We start from the raw sequence: 15,137 nt of genomic DNA, 5'->3' as shown, positions 1-15,137 counted from the left end.
AGTTGGCATTGTTTTGCTCTATCTTTTTAGTTTTAGCCCGAGTATTGTATAGATGTATAGCTATTCTTGTACCTTAGTACCATAATTGAAGATTCAATGATGATGATATGATAATGAATGAATGAATGAGTGTGATGCAAATGCATGAAAAAGAAAAGAAGAGAAAAATAGAATATTTGCCTCTTAAAAATTCAACAAAAGAAAACTTTCATTTATTTCGCAAGAGTCTATTTTACATCACATCTAATACTGTCTCTCTATAAAAATGCTTAACTTGCTCATACTGATTCTTAGCCTCTTCAATAAAGTTTGGCAACCTCTATCTATGCTCCTTTACTGGTGTAACCAAAGCTTTTAGTGTCTTAGTCTTTTTTGCCATTTCACCTACTTTGATCATAGCCTTGCCTATTTGAGCTGTGAAGTGCTTTATGTATCTTTGTCTACCTAATCCTTCTCTTTTGTCATACCACACCTAGTAGGATAACTTTCTATACCTTTTCGTGAGGGTTCTGACACAATCTTTTTGTTCATTCAACTTTAGTGTCAGAATCAAAATGTAATCTGTAAGCATTTGATTCTCCTGCTCAACCTTCTCAAAGTCATCTTTTATTTAGACATGCTCTTTTTCAACTCTTCATTCTCATGAGCCAAATATGTGTTGTTTATTTTTTTGGCCTGCACCTGTATGTGCAACCTTTTATGTTCTTATCGTAGCTCTTTTAGCTCCTTAAAGGTGTTATCTCATTCTCTAATAACTTTCTAGGCCTTGCTGTATTCCTTGGAAATCCTATAGACTTAGATTTCTAATTTTTTTGCTTTATTTTACCACTGGTCTTTTTCTTCTTATAGCTTCAAAATTTTTTGCTTTAATTTCTCTTTCTTCATTTCATGCTCTAATTCTGAAAGCTTATTGTTTGACTTTTGGCCCACTAGCAGGTGATTGTTCTGAAGCATAAATGTAATCTCCTGACCCCTCTTATTTTTTCAAATCAGGTACCTTGGACTGACTCTATCAGTGAATGGCCTTAAGCTTACTCTTTTGGGGTTCTTTCAGGCCTTAATCATGCTATCAATCTTTTAAAAAATTGTAAGTTCCCCATATGAACAATCATACTGACTAAGCTTGTCAGTCATAGAAGTAAACTGTTTGGCTCCATGCTGTCTCCTTACTATCAATGGTACATAACTCGTTAACCTCTATAGACCTAAAAGTTAAACCCTTATCTCATCTCTACATTGATATAACATAGGTTCCCTATTCATCCACAGAGCTAACCATTTTACTTCACCAGCTGTGAGCCTTTGCAGCAGACATTTTCACTCTTTTTGAGTCTTTGTTTCTGGCTAAATGCTCTGACAGAACTCTTTAATCAGACTTTGAGTATAGAAATAAAGTTTGATAAAAGCACTTTTCTTGCATTTAAAATGGCTTTTCATCTACACATACAATAAGGGTATGATCTATAAAAATTCAAAGATCTGATGGTTTTTACCAAGATAGCTGGTAAAGAATTACACCTCCTTTCAATCTGTTCAAATAAATTCATCATTTCTATCTTAATATGGCCTAAGACCTTGGGGAAAATGATCAACCCATATATGGATAGAGGAAATGCATTCATTCCCTAGTCATCATCTGAATGCTTGATAATGAAATCTCAGAAAACTTTCCACGGAATATCCTTGTGATCTCTTTTCTCTCAGATGTATGAATCTATGGCCTCCTTTCTTACTCCTAGAATCTGACCCATCTTCTTGTGACTTCCTGATTTATGTTTCTTCATGTATATCTTATTTGGATACAGTAGATGCATACCTACTAGAGTTGAGTACTCCTTTATTATTGGTACAAGATCAACCTTATTAAAGATGAAACATCAATAGAAAAGATCCCAAAATTGTACCATGACCTTGATAAATGAGTAGTCAACCTTCATGACAAGAGATATCCAATATGTCTAAACTTCTCACAAAAAGCCTCATGCCTTGAGGGAGTCATACTATTTCGTATATCTGATAAGCTTTTCAGATCATTATGTTTGATGACTAAACATGCTTCCTTTGGCAACATTGAAACATGACTATGTGGCAAACAATCTCCTTCTTCTAGCTACTTCTTTTTTGATTCTATCTTCACATCTATGGGAGAGTCATATTTGAACAGTGTAGATAAGGCACAAACCTGACATTCTGTGAAATCCATGAGGGCTTTTGTTGAAACAGCTTTGGGGCAAGAACACTATATAATCTGGAAACATGTTTATGAATGTACATAAAAAGAAAAAAAATAAAAGAAGATGAAGAGATTAGTTAGTCACTTCAATAAAACATAAAGTAAACGTCACATAGCAAGTAAGATAACAACATGACCTAGAATTTTGGATTATATACAAATGGTGGGATGATAAGGCTCTATCTATGGTTGGGCTCTTAAGGTTGACTATATGCGATTTGGGTTAATTCTAAAAGGTTCCCAAATTGTTTCCTACGTCATTGTCCATTACAGACTAGTAAGGCACCCCAATCTTCACCCATCATAGGCTATAAGTGAAAAGGGTTCAATCTGAGTGAAAATGTTTCGCGGGCCCATGCGGAGACATTAAATCTCACGAGGGCATAGGTACTTCACTCCTTCCTAAAGTTAGAGCCTAAGTGAAGGGCTTATATTATGCACATGCAAATAAATGACGGATATATACAATAAGTAGATAGCAAATATACGTAATGAATAAAAAGACAAACAAATGAACAATTAGGCAAGTATACATAATGAAAAAGAAAATAAATAATAAAGCAAATTTAAGCAATGAAATGGAATACAATAACTTTAAATTTATTAAGTGAGGCCTGGATAATAACAAATCATTGACTGGTTTGACTCTTAATGTCCCTAATGGAGTCGTCAAACTATCATAACGTATAGATCCAAGGGCTTATCACTAGAAATGGATAAGAAGAGTTGCCACCAATCTTTTTTGTTTAGGTGTGATTAGCCATCTAAAATATATTATGATCTACGAAAACACATGTTAGGTTTGGAGTCAATTATGTATGGGGAAGGTTGTAGCACCCCCATAATGCCCATCCAAAGGATGGTAGTAGTTTGATCTCAAATTATCCAAGCGTTGATCATTTTATAATTTACCAAATAATTTAATATTGAAAATATATCTTAAAATTACCCTAATAGTTTGGTAGCAATTTAAGATAATTTTCTCACCTCGAGAGTATTCATGGAGACTAGTATCCCACTCTGAAGAGGCTTCGCCATTGGATTTATTGATTTATCTTACTCTGAAAAAGTTAGTAAATCTCTTAATAGTTTAGTAGGACTTACTTCAAATCGATTCTCCAATAGTTTAGAGGATAAAAATTATTTATTTTTTTTGAAAACTAATTTATGAAATTTTCCAATAGTTTGGTGGATTCCACAAATTTATTTTGTAAAAATTTATTATTATTATTATTTTTGAATAATGTTTCTTTTTTTAAAAATTTTTTTTATTTGAAAGGACTTTTGAAAATTTCTATTTGAGAAGATATTTTTATTTTTTGGAAAGATTTTTTTATTGAATTATTTTTTCTTTCCTTTTTCACTTTCAGAAAATAAAAATGGCAGAAATAACATTTTAAAAAATAACTAGAAAAATAAATAAAATAAAAAATGGATTAAAAATAAAATAAAATCAAATCAAAAAAGTAAATTAAATTATAATTAAAATGAAAATGAAAAAGGAAAACTTGCGATCGGGTCGGGTTGGACTGCGGATCAACACGTGGGTCATCGGGTCAATGCGTGGATCTTGGGTTGTCTAAAACCACGTCATGTTGGGCTAGTATCAAAAGGCACCTTTCAACGTTTTTCTTTAGAAATCTCAAAGCCTCTCTCTCGAGCTAAAAAACATTTGCCTTCTCTCTAAAAACACCTAAGAACAATGTTAAAAAGTTCAACAAAAAACTGAAAATCACACCGATTTTTGGAAACTTTGTAAAAAAATTCAATTGAAAATTGGAGAACCCATCGATTTCTAGAAAACATGCTGAATTTTGGAAATCTCATCGAAATCTTACCAGAAACTTCAACCCTTTGCCGAAAAAATCATCGAAAAAATTCAAAGTTTTTCCCAAACCTAAAAAATCCAAAAAAAATCTAAAAATTCTCCAAGCCTTCCCAAAAGGCTCCAAATTCTTTCCCAAACCTTCTGGAACTTTAAATTTACCTCTAGAAACCTAAAATCTCACCCAAAACTTCGAATTAAACCATAAATCCCAATTTTTAAATTTCAAAAACCCTTATTGCCAAAATTTTTTAGACCATTTTTCCTCCAAATTTTTTATGTTATTTTTTGTAAAATTAGTCCAATTTATAGGTAGTTCTAGGAATAATTTAGGAAACAAACAGAATCAATCCCAAGCTTGAATCTTGGGATTGCATTCTATCCAATGTGATTTTTGGGTCCAAAATTTCAGTAATACGATTTGCAATTAAAACTTTGACCAAGGATTCCAATTTTGATTTCTTGTTTTTTCATCCACGTACAAATTAGAATAGAAAACAAAAAAAGGAACAAAAGAAAAAGAAAGAAAAAAATGGAAATAAAATAATAATAATAATAATAATAATAATAATAATAATAATAATAATAACAACATAATAATAATATAATAAGAATATAAATATATACACAGAAATACCAAAGAAAGAAAAATAAAAATAAAAATAAAAATAAAAATAAAAGTATAATAATAATAATAATAATAATAATAATAATCAAATAATAGTGACATTAATAAACAGAGTTGGCCCAATTAGGCTCGGACACAAATGGGCCTAATTAGGCCCGAACATCAAATGGGTCTAATTGGGCCTAGACATCAATGGGCCTAATTGGGCTTAGACATCAATGGGCCTAATTGGGCCTGGATGCCAATGGGCCTAATTAGGCTTAGACACATATGGGTGTCTACAATGGATCTATACATTATGACAGTTTGGTGACTCCTTTGGGAACATCGATAGTCAAGCTAGTGAATGATTTCTTGTTATCCAAGTCTAACCTAATAAATTTAAGATTTTTTTCTTGGTTGTAGTTTATCTATTTATTCATTCATTTTACATATCTGTCATTCATGTGCACATGCATAACATGAGCTTTACACTTGAGTTCTATCTTTTAAAAGGGAGTAAAATACCTACGCTTTCGTGAGATTTCATGTCTCCGTATAGCTAGTGAAAAACTCCTATTCAAATTAAATCATTTTCGCTTGTAGCTTATAATGAGTGAAGATTAGGGTGCCTTACTAGTCTATAATAGACAATGATGTAAGGAACAATTTGGAAACCTTTAGACTATCAAACCTTTGAACCTAGCATGCAAATAAACCCTAAGGGTCCGAACCTAAGTGAGAGCCATCCCTTCCCTTGTGCTAGAAAATCCTAAATAGGACATATAATAGGATATTTATTTTGCTTGTAAATTTATATATTGTTCTTTTTATATATTATTTGCATACTAACCCTTTATGTTGTTCTTTGTATATATCATGTTTACTAACCCTTTTCTTTTATTATATATACATGCATTCACATCATTAAATCCTTCTTATTGTATTCATGCATACATGTATTCATTCATGAATTATTCCATTTCACTTTTTCATATATTAAAAGATGTGAATGCTTAGTTGTAAAGTAAAGAATAATTTTTTTTTTAGTTTTTTTTACATAGTTATGAATATGAATTTTTGTTTTTACTATGTAGTGCACACATGCATCCATGTAAAAATCTTTGTATATGTGTTATTTCATTTGTTTAGGAAAATCTTTGCCTTTTCAATTTTGTACATAGGTTTGGATATGAAATTTTGCTTTCATTTATTTATTATATACATGTATTTGCATATAAACCCATGTAAACATCTTTGTATGTACATTATTTTATTTGTTCAAAAAAATCTTTTCCATTTCAATTTTTTACATAGTTTTGAATATGAATTCTTATTGTTACTATGTATGGCATACATGTATTTATATATACATTTTTTTATGTTCATTATTTCATTTGTTTGGGCAATATTTGGTACATAAATATCAATTCTTGTTTTTCATTATGATTTGCATACAGGTATTTGTATGTATTTTTTCTTATTCATTTGAATTGTTTGATAATAAAAACCCACACGATTTCTTTCTATGATTGAAAAATGTTTGTTGTAAAGAAAAAATTTTGCGAAAACAATCTTAAAAGAATTGGTGAGAACATACATAGTTGTTTCACTTACCATATCATACACCAATTCAATTGAATGCCACCTCACTCAAAGCCTGACTTTTCAAGTCCAATGATTCTAATTTTCACTTAACAAAGAAGGATTTTCAAGTCAATGATCTTTATTAAGGCTATGAGCAATAAAGTTTGAAAATTTTTGTTTGAAAAATTCTTTATAAGCCAATACATGAGGCTCTCTCTTAAATATTCTAGATTTTGGTAATTTAATAAGTGTCGAACTATTCCAAATACAATGCTACCCATGTTTCTTCAAAAAGGTTAACCTTCTCCAATTTTTTCCCTAGGGCAGAATTACCAAAAAGGCCACATCTCCTAAATATCCTTGTTTAACATCTTGATTTATGCAACATTCCTTTTCTCTTTCTCTCATTGCCCTAAAATTTTCCTTTACCTTCTTCTTGGGATAAATTTACCAAAAAGCCTAAATTATACAATTTTTCCAATATCATTTCTTCTTGATGGTATTGATTTCATCTCTTGGTATGGGTTGTGAAAATGAAAATTATTACACTGGGACTTCATTTGATGTAGTAATATCATTCTTTGAGCTTTAGTTGCACAAAAAAAAAAAAAAAGAGAGCAAAAGAAAAATGAAAAAAGGATTGATTGTAACATCATGCATATGAGATATTCAAAGAATTTTAAAATAATATATATATATATATATATATATATACTCTTGAGAATTGTTTCTTAATAGAGGAATCTGTATTTGATATGATAAATGATCATCTTTCATATTCCTTTCACAAAAAGAAAATATCCATTAGCTACCCCTTTTGACCCTATTGAATTCTTTTTTAAGAAATCCCAACCAAGGATCACCTTGCACACTGGGGGGCAAGTATGAAAGGGGATTATTTGAGAAAGTATTAAATCTAAAGTTAAGGACAGGAAAGGAATGCCAACAATCAAAAGGAAAGCTTCAAAATTTTGGGTAATTTGTTAAGATGTGGAAACATGAAAAAAAAAAGAGAAAAATAAAAAAATAAAAGAAATGAAAAGAAGAAAATGCATGTTATGAGAAGTGGAAAGACAAATGTCGTTGAGAAGATAAATGATCCTTGGCTTGATTACTTTTAAACATATTTTTAGGCTTATTTATCCTTTCTTTCATAAGCCTAAACCCCAACCCATGTTACATCCTTTAAAGAGCTTTTTTTAAAGAAATCACGATCATTTTTGGATTTTGGATGAATTTTGAATTTTTAAATGCATGATGAAATAGTCAAAAAGAAAAAAAAAGAAGAAGATTGAATAAAGCTCTATGGTAAAAACCCGAAAGGGCAATCTAGAGCAAGTTTGAAAGTAACTCAAGCAAGTTTATTAGAGAAAGTGATTTTGAAGGAACCTATGAACAATGAAGACCTTTAAGAAATTTAAGAAGATAAACTTCAATATGAAGATTTATTTTAAAATTTGAGCATTTTTTTCTTTCTTAAAAATTTTTAGCCTATCATAATTAGTTTTAACATTTGTTAAAATGCCCCATATCAAGAACCTAAGGGAGTGCTAAAATGAATTATGTTTTAAAAAGAATCATTTCTCAAATTTAAACTTTCATTTGTGAGCCTAGATGAAGAAATATTAATTTTCTTTTTCTCATTCATTGACAAAGTCTTTCTTAATAGCTGAAATCCTGATATGCTAATCCCTTTCATCTATTTGGAAAGACCAAGATTCACTTAAGTCATTATGGGAAGTAGTCACTATTTTTTAAGAGATCTAAATGTCACATGTTGATACATTTTAGTGTTGGAAGAGTGATGTAAAGGGTAATTTTTAGGGTAATTGGTTGCTTTTCTTTTGTGAGTTTTTGAAAATTTTTAAATTTGAAGTGTTGTATACATGAATTTTGATGGATGAAAGAAAAATGATTTTCATATCAATATGACAAGTGTAACTTTTTTGGGGTAACAAAAATGCTTTGTTTTTATAATTGTTTTTTTCACTATTTGGTAAATGTACAAGTCCTTGTTTTGATAATTGCATTTGCATAATTGTATGGATATGTATGTGCATCATTTAGGGAATTTCTAAGTTGCATAATTGATTGGACTATGCATCTGCATTCTTTGGTGAATATTTAAATGATTACTTCAAATATTGCATTTGTATCATTGTTTGTTTTGACCATGCATCTGTGTTATTTGGTGAGTATCTAAATCATTTTTGAACATTGCATTTGCATAATGGTTGGGGCATAAATTTGCATCATGTAGTGAATATATGAATCATGGTATGGCATTTGCATTGTTGTTTAGGACATGCATTTGTATCATTTGCATCATTTAGAAGTCATTTGCATTATATCATAGCATTTATTGCATACAAGATTTTGAGTTTGTTGGGAGAAAATGTTTAGTTTTTTGAATCTTTGAATGAGAAAGATCTTTCATGGTGAGACTTTCTTGACAAGGAAAACTTTTCAAACTTTTAAAGTTATAGAGCCTTTGTTTAAAGAAGTTTTTCAAATAAGAATCTTTGAAATTTTGGATACAAAACCCCAAAATATTTTGAATATGAATTTTTGAAATTTTGGATGTGAAACCCTGAAATTTTTTAAATAAGAATCTTTGAAATTTTGGTTGTGAAATATTAATGTTTTTTTAAGGAGAATTTTTGAAACTTTGGATGTGAATGTCTAAATTTTTTTTAATGTGATTTTTTGAAATTTTGATGTGAAGTTTTCTTCTTAACAAGTACTATTTGCTTTGCTTAAAAGGCTTGCATTAAGCCTTTTACATTTTCGATGGATATGACAATTGCTAATTGTGCCAATGCTATAAATGCATATGAAAAAAGACATTTATAATATGGAAGGGTTCTTTGTCTTTTTTAGTTATTTATATGTTTGTTTATTTAATTGTTTGGTTGTTTATTCTATTTATTTTCTTATTTTATTCAATTTTTATACATATTTTGATTAATAATATTTTATTTAAAAAAAAGTTTTCAAAAAGTCTTACCAACATATTATAGGGCTTGTGATTTTAGAAAAGTAAAGTTTACAATAGATTGGAGAACCATATATTGGAGGATAATCTTTAGCAAAAAATCTTACTAACATATTAGAAGATATTTCTGAAAATGAAATGTTTTTATAGAAATTAGATTTTGAATCTCTGATGATGAAATTACTAAGAGTGTTATAAATAGCAATCTCTATGAAAATTCTTAGGTGAGAAATGGCTTCGAAATTTTACTAATATATTAGAGAATTTAGATAGAAATTTTCAATACAAATTATAAATCTCATTTGATTATCACAAATTAAAGTTTTTTTTTCACAAAAATTAAAGGAATATGATAGTGGAGCTTCTTTAAAGTGTGACATATAGTGTCCTTGAATATTCTTGAGGTGAAGCAATGTCCTAAAATTATTACCAACATATTGAAGTAATTTTAAGATAATTTGTAATAATTAAGTATTTGGTAAGATTTTTACAGTTATGGATAGCAGGAGATCAAACTGGTACCATCTTTTAGATGATCATTGTGAGGGTGCTATAACCTTTTTCGCATGTAACCGTACTCCTGGACCTAGTTTTGGTTTCATGAACTAAAATCTATCTTTTAAAGATACCCAGTCAAGCTTGGAACTTTCTTTAAAATGGGATAGATTTAGTTAAGTGACCAATTGTACCTATACAAAAAAGATTGGTGGCGACTTCTAAATCTATGTCTAGCAATAGGTTTACAAATCTATACATTACGACATTTAGAATAACAGATTTTTTGTAAAATGAACTTCTAAGGAATAAATGAAAGCTCGTTTCTTTTCTATTGAAAATTTTTAAAGGGGCAAATATTTTTTCCAATTCATTGCATCCATTTATAGTTAGTTTTAATCACATTAGTGCATGACTAATCTATTTAACTTGAAAATTATGGTACATAAGGTTCAAGTATAGCTCAACAGTCGAAGAATCTTGCCCAGCCAACTTACCATCAATACAATACGAGAGCCTAAGTGATTGGAGTAAATACTGTAAGCACATAAGTTGTACAAGTAATAATAGTGACTAAAAGGTCAAGATGTCCATCCCACAAGGATTAGGTAAAGAAATTCCTAAGCTAAATAGTTTTTATCCCCACACCTCTCTAAAGTTGGCTTTATCACAAAATAAACATGAAATCAAACTAACTATGAAAATAAAAGTGAACAAAGCATAAAATATATAAACAAAATAAAATGAGAAAATATACAAAAGACAATAGGTAAAATGGATTCTATGAACTAAATATGAATTAAGATATAACTCTAACCTAAGAATGAAAAATAACAAGTAAAAATTGAAACAAAAACAATAATTAAAGCAAATTAACCAAATTAACTAACTATAACTAATTATAACTAACTACTCGAATTCCATCTAAGAAATATACAAAAGAAATAAACCAAACAAAATGCAATAGTGAAATACAGTAGCTCAATCTAAGTAAAATCATATTTAAAATGAGCATTAAAAAGAAAGAAAGAAAATTACCATAAGCAAACACCAACTAAAAGTGACGCGTAAAGATTGAAAAGAAAATCGTAACTTCATAATGGAATTCTAGATTTACCTCATGTAAAATTTGCAAGTCATGAACTAGAAATTAGAAGATCATTAAAAGAAAATATAAGAGCTGAAATAGAACAATGAAAATTGAAAAAAAAAAATGCAGCGATTTATAAAGAAAATTGAAACTAAAACTCAATAACAAGCTGAAATTGAATGATAACTTTAGAATTCTAAAGCTAACTTGTACAAACTTGAATGAACCTAAACTAAAATTTGCAAGAACATTAAGAGAACTATATGGGAATATGAGAATTTGAATTAAAGAACAAGAACTAAACAAAATTTGCAAGAATTAACAAAGAAAAATAAAAGGAAACTAAAAACTAAGTTAAACAGAGGAAATTAAAAAGTTAGCAAAAAAAATTTAGACTTGGAATTTTCTAGAAAGATTGAATTAGAACTGAGCTAAAGCAACATTCATTAACAAGTTTACCAAAAAATTCAGCAAAAAAATCACATTACATAAAAGAAAATTTAGCTCATTGTAGACATCAAATTTTGTCCGAAATATTTTTCAACATGATTAACCTAGGGCTTATTTGTGAACATGGGCTGAGACCATTTATGAGAACCATTTGAGACCCATAAAGAGCTCACAAATTCGCCCATTCAGAAATCCAAAGTCAACTAGGGTCAAATCTTGTCAAACATTGTTAAAATTACACAAAACTTAGTCAAAATGGATGGAACCCGAGTCAATTTTGAAAATTCAAAACCTATTTGAAATTAATGTGGCTTAAAATTAAATCTAGGATTTTTTGAGACATTAAAACTTTAATTGTACCCCGAGAAGGGCAAAATTACCAAAACATCCTTATGGTGATATTTTTGTAATTTGACCTTCTTGAGTTTATATTTTCATAAAACTTTTTAGATCTTAATTTTATAATATTTCATGATTTTTGGTGCATTTGAAATCACAGTAGTAGCTTGAAAAGTGTGAAATTACTAAAATACTATTATAAGGGTGTTTTCGTAATTTGGCGTTCCCAAACTCAAAATTTCATAAAACTTTTTAGATATTAATTTTATAATATTTCATAATTTTTGGTGCATTTGAAATCACCTCAGTACCCCGAAAAATATGAAATTATCAAAATACCCTTATTGGGGTATTTTCATAATTTGGATTTTCTCAACTTGAATTTTCACAAAACTTTTCAGATCTTAATTTCTTACTATTTCATGATTTTTTGTGTTTTAAAATCTTGCAAAATGAGCATGGGAACATTGATTTCTAAGAAAATGGCCTAAATATTGAAAATTTGTACTATGGGCAAAATGGTATTTTTCATGGGTTAGAGGGCATAAAAATTTGACTTTTATAATGATTAATGTAGGCCATTGGATCTTTTATTGACTTTTGATCCAATGGCCAAATGTGGCTCCTTGAAAAGAAGAAAAAGAGAAACTTTATCCCTTGAATGGGATTTCATCCAAAAGTCTTTATTCATCAAGATTAAGATTTTTCTTTTTTTTTAAAGAGGGTTTGCCAAATGAGGAAGGTGCTGAAAGTTAAAAAGAAGAGGCTGGTCAAACAGTAAAGAGAGAAGGAGAAAAGCTTTTGGTAAAAAAAAAAAGAGTAAACTAAACACAAAAGAAAAAGAAGGGAGAAAAGCTAGGAAGAAATGAAGGATTTTTAAAAGAAAAAGTTTTGCAAAAGTGATGGCTTTTCACAAGACAAAAGGAGAGAAAACAACTTCTAGAAACATTAAGAAAGAAGAGGTAAGACAATTTATAAGCATGCTCACATAAAGGTGCTATTTACTGTCATTAGTTGCTACACCATTCCACATCTGTCATTATATTTTTTGTAAAGTGTTCATGGTTGTCCCTTGCGTGCTTTGATTTTGGTGTGTACGTTGATGAAAGTGGGGAGCTTTATATGTTTTATGTTTTTACAAATGGTTGAAAGAGCTTCATATTCTTCTACATTCACTGGCATCGTTGAACAGCTTCTGCTTTTTGAAGTGGCAACAACATTTGAGCACACTCCATAGAGTCTTCCACCATTTTTTCTCTACTTTAAAGTCCTTGCTTTCTATCTTTCATGACTAGTTTTTAGTTAGCATAAGCTAAAAATAAATAAAAGACCTAGAAAGTAGCTGGGAATAATCAAACCGTGTTGCTTGGCTTTTTATGAGCAGTCACGATTTGGTTGCTTTTCCACATAGATCTTGAAAGTTTCTCCTTTTACTGCCATAGAGGTTCCGACCATCTTTTTTGTTTATTTTCCTTACATGTGGCTTGGGTTTATTGGTAGGACTAGAAAGTTTATAGCCGAAAGCTTTTGGGAACCATGGTGCTGGTCCTTAAAGGATAAAAAGGGGGAAGTCATGAGAGCTGAAAGCTTGTAACTGCTGGCTTTCAGTTATGATCCATTTAAGCTTTCTAAAACATCATTTTTCAAGCTTATAGTTCCTTACCTTTTGACATGGAAAGAAGTTTTTTTTTTCAAAAAAAAAAAAAAGAAAATGGTTTCCAAAACAGGGATTGATAAGTGGTCTGTAAGGGAAGAAAGATTTAAAGTTCAAGTGTTTTCTCTTCTTTAACTTGTTGTTTTTATGTGAAGGTTCTTGCAAAAGCCTTAAAGGATCAATCTTTTCTATTTTTTTTGGTTTCTTTCTCTTGCATGGAGTTTATTTTAGCTTGTTCTTGTTAGAGATTATATAAAGGATGGGGAAAACTGAAAAATAGACCATTTGTGGGGCAAACCTCACGTAAACTGCAAGTTGTTCCATTAGTATATTTGTTTGCTTGGCTTCCTTGCATGCTCTTATCTAGTCAATTAGTCCATGAATCATTCACAGATATTAGGAAAACATCCAATGTATTATACAGTCCCACCATTATTTGCTTATCATTCTTGGTGTAAAGAAAGTTTCATATGCATTGCATAGTTTTCCTGGGTATGATGTCTATTGCATGTTCTAAAATAAAGGTAATAATAGTAGTAATAATAATGCTAAGGTAGATAATGGAATAATAACAATTTAATTAAGGTATAAAAATATTTAAGCATCATTTTTCATAATTATTTTAATTGGATGATGTTAGGTTTTGAATGTCTAATCCCTTTGTGCATGTGTTAACCTCTAAATTGATATGCTTATGTTTTTGGAATATATTATATGTATTTTAATTGTTATTTGCAATTCGAAGATGTCTTTTACTAATAACAATAATAATAATTTTATGTGTTAAAAATTTAATCAGTTATAAAATTTTAATTATTTTTAGAACAACTATAAAAACGAGCTTGCTCTGAAAGTCTACTTAGATGTCGGAGATTTTTAAGGAAGTTCATAAAGTTACTAAAACCCTAAACTGTTTTAGAATTTTATAGGATTTGCATGAAAACCTTTTATAAAATAATCTGCTCATGAATGCCACATAGATGTTGGGTATTTAGAAAATTTTATTTTATTAAGAACTTTCATACATTTTCGTAACTCAAAGTAAATTTGTTAAATTAACAAGTGTAAAATAAAAAAATAATCGGGCGAGATTTTTAAATATAAAAATTCACACCCAATCTTTGAGTAAATGTTGAAGAGTCCAGGTGGCTTTTTTATATTTGAAAACCCAATTCTTAAATTCACAATTGATCATTATTTTGCATATGTTTCGTTTTTAAATTAATGTCTTCATTTATAATGCATATATATGTTTGCTCTAGTTATGGTTGTTTAATATTAATTATATTATTATATTTCGTTTTCACTACACAAAATGTTTTTTTTTCTTAAAATTTTTTATTTTGGATAAATAAAGTTGAAATAACATTTTATGAAACATAATTGATTGGTACTCTACCTAGATGTTGGAAAGTCATTAATAATTATTATTTACAAAAAATGTTATTTTATTATTTTTAGAAGGAATGTTATGGTAAATCTTAAATGAAAAGATATCTTCAAATTCTACCTTTTTGTCAAGGACTTTAGAGGTATTGTTTTGATTTGAAGATTTACATAACATTCTTAAATAAAGATTTATTTAACTAGTTTTTTCTCTTAAGGGAATTAATTAAATTTCATATAGAAAACCATTTTTATTCAAAATTACAAATAGTGCATAATTCATTGATACCAATTTTATGGGCGTTGTGGGGGTGCTAATCCTTCCTAACATGTAATTAACTTCTGAACCCAATCTTATATTCGTAGACCAAAACCTTCTTTTTAATAAAGCTTTAAACTCATTTTATTGTTTTATTAAAAAGATAAAATTTTTTAGTGACCAATCACACCTTAAAAATGATTAGTGGCAACTTCTC

This window comes from Durio zibethinus, chromosome 24, assembly GCF_047325235.1.
Source record: "Durio zibethinus cultivar Kanyao isolate XHJ-2024 chromosome 24, ASM4732523v1, whole genome shotgun sequence".
Taxonomy (NCBI): Eukaryota; Viridiplantae; Streptophyta; class Magnoliopsida; order Malvales; family Malvaceae; genus Durio; species Durio zibethinus.
Note: the sequence above shows the minus strand (reverse complement) of the source record.